The sequence below is a fragment of the Rousettus aegyptiacus genome, unplaced genomic scaffold, assembly GCF_014176215.1.
Source record: "Rousettus aegyptiacus isolate mRouAeg1 unplaced genomic scaffold, mRouAeg1.p scaffold_m13_p_13, whole genome shotgun sequence".
Lineage (NCBI taxonomy): Eukaryota > Metazoa > Chordata > Mammalia > Chiroptera > Pteropodidae > Rousettus > Rousettus aegyptiacus.
In genome coordinates this window covers 33,331,659-33,334,493 of record NW_023416288.1, presented here as the reverse complement: position 1 = coordinate 33,334,493, position 2,835 = coordinate 33,331,659, and the positions used below count along the sequence as shown (strand labels likewise).

Below are 2,835 nucleotides of genomic sequence, written 5' to 3'. Positions count from 1 at the left end.
CGGATGTTTCATTGGTTTGATTGGTTTCATTGTTCGAAATAACCCAAGTCCCTGGCAATTAGATTCTTTATCTCTTTGGTCTTGTCTCATGGCCTCTTTTATAAGTAAAAGAGGCAATATTATATAGGCGAGGAACCCGGACAGAAAGAAAACACCTCTTTAAATTCTGGTGACCTGGATTTCCAAAAAATTTCCAAACAATATGGAAATCCATTCTTAAAGTCCCAAGAACTTTTGCAAACAACAAAATCAAGTTGATCATGAAAACTACTAGCGTTCGATGAGAAAGATGTCCATGAAATCAACAGCTGTTATTTATTAAGCACCAAATATATACTAGGCACTGTGCCAATTGCTTAACCTGGAACTGGTGTAAACAAAAGATCTAACTGGTGACTCCCCATTGTCATGGAAAGTACTTCCAGCCTGCCTTCAGCCTTTCAGTCACAGTCCCCAGCTCCTGCCCCAAACTTTATGCAATGCCCCATCTAATGTGGAGTATGCTGTTCTGTCACCCCAGCCATCTCGAATCTTACCAGTTCTTTGTGCATTGTTGTGAGAGACGCCTGCAGTCGTGGCAGGATGCCTGGTGCTTGCAGCAACAAGGTCACACTACAGGGAGGGCACACAGGCCTGCCTTACCTGTTCTGGGACTTCTCGCTCTAGGCACAAGGGTAAGAAGAGGGAGTAGCTGATAACACCGTGGTGGCCTTGAGGCTGAATTTGGGAGTTGACTGTAATCTGCAATTACTAATCTGATGGTAACTAATAATAATAACAAAAGCCAGCTTTGTGAGAGAGAGAATTAAAGGCCATGGAGACTGGGCTGAGGAAGCTAGCATTGCCATTCATCCCCTCTCCCTTCTCCATGTTAGTTAATGCATTTCCAGACTCCGACTCTTCTTCCTAACCGGCTCCGCAACATCTGTTAGGTCCCAGGCCACAGCCAGGAAAGTGTGTATCAGCCTCCCGTGCAGAACCCCCTCCCCTGTGCTCCCACGTTTTAGGTCCACAGCACTGCATTGGAGCTTCTGACCCAGAATTTAAAAGTTTGAAGTAACCCCAGGGATTAGTTGTCAATGGAAGAAACGTCCAAACCTATAAAGAATTTTCATAAGAGTTTATTTGAGCCACATTGACAACAACTGTCAGGAAGCAGAATCTCAAGGGATTGAGAAAATGCTCTGGAGAATGGCAGTTTTGCAGCTTATTTTATTGTTTATTTTCTTTATTTTTATTTTTATTTTTTAACGCCTACAGCACCTGGTCTTCCTAGGTGGCGTCCCATCCAAGTACTAACCAGGCCCGCACCTGCTTAGGTTCCAAGATCACATGGGATCGGGCTTGTTCAGGGTAGCATGGCCGTAGACTGCAGCTTATTTTATACATTTGAATCAAAGGAGGAGAGTAAGGAGGGTTATATGAAATCCATTGGTGGTAGATTAAGGGGGCGGGAGAAAGCAAAGCTGGGAAATCTCTGGGACTGGATAAAAAGTAAAATGAAGAAACACATACTTCTTTTACATTGGTGGGTACCGGAGAGTTAATAATTAACAGTTACAGCACGTGGAGATGGTATGCGGGCAACAAGATAACAAGGAGGGGTTCAGGTCTCCTCCTCTGGCGCCTTGTGCCTTGAGGGGTCTGGAAAAGAAGAGCACTCTGACGTGTTAAAGGTATGTTATCCTCGATGCACAGAGACAATAGACAGGCTCACTTAAGGTAAAGACTGACCTTTTTCAAGGAAGCTACAGGCCAAGGACGTGACTACCAGCTGTGACTCTCTCAAGTTAGGAATTTTTATGTGCTGGCCATCCTATGTGGTTACTTTCGGTCTCTGGGTTTGTAGGACCCACTATGCAGGCCTCTCCTGAGCTTGTCAGGTATAGTATGTGGCCCCTTTTTCGTCCACAGAGTTCAATCTTCAATTTTTAGATGAATTACATGAGACCAGAGAGGAGGACGGAGCATGCTGGCCACAAAGCCAGCTGGGGGCAGCCTTGGGACATGGCTTTCCTGGTCTCCTGCTCTTTTTACTGCTCGGTTTGATCTTTCTTTGGCTAATGATGACACTCGATAATTTATTGATAGGTGGGAACCAACACATTGGAGAGCCTATATGATCTGTAGCAACAGCCAGACGGTCTTTAATAAAACATTAATAAAACAAGAGCAGATGGCATTAATAAAGTATTATACAAACATGTTCAAGAACCATCAAAAACATTTTTTTTTCTGGATTTCCTAAATATGGAGAATTTATCAGACAAGACATAAAAGAGGAAATCAACCTCTAAGTAGTGATCTGAGAAATATGTTTGATTCCTATAGATGTTTTGGATAATAAAAGATTTTAAATGTAATTCTACCCCAGATTTATTAGCCCTACAACGATTGTTTTTGCGACAATTTTAGAAGCAATGACAAAGCTTTACTAGAAACAGAAGGAAGCCCCTACAACTTCCTCCTTCTTTGAAAATCCAGCCAAAAACCAGGCTACCCCATTTTCCCACTTTCCTAGGGAAAAAAAGATTTCTGGAAGGCATAAAAAATGATTTATTTTAATATCGGGGCAATGGAAATCATTAGACTCATTGATATAAGAAACATCCAAATCTGTAGAGAATTTTTATGAGTATATTTGAGCCAGAACAATGACAATGCGAGGAACAAGATCTCAAATGCTCCAAAGAATAGTAGTTTTGCAGCTTCTTTTATGCATTTGAAATTAAAGAGGGAATTTAAGGAAGACTGGAGAAAGCAAGTCAGGGGATTGGATTACAGGATAGTTCACAAGACTATGTGCTTTCTTGAGGGTGGTTACAGTTTATTTCA

At 42.0% G+C, this 2,835-nt stretch overlaps 1 pseudogene; it reads right to left on the bottom strand.

Annotated features, from left to right (window-relative positions):
* Positions 1–1,251: 1,251 nt before the first annotated feature.
* Positions 1,252–1,370, bottom strand: LOC118610973 (annotated as a pseudogene).
* Between the last annotated feature and the right edge of the window lie 1,465 nt (positions 1,371–2,835).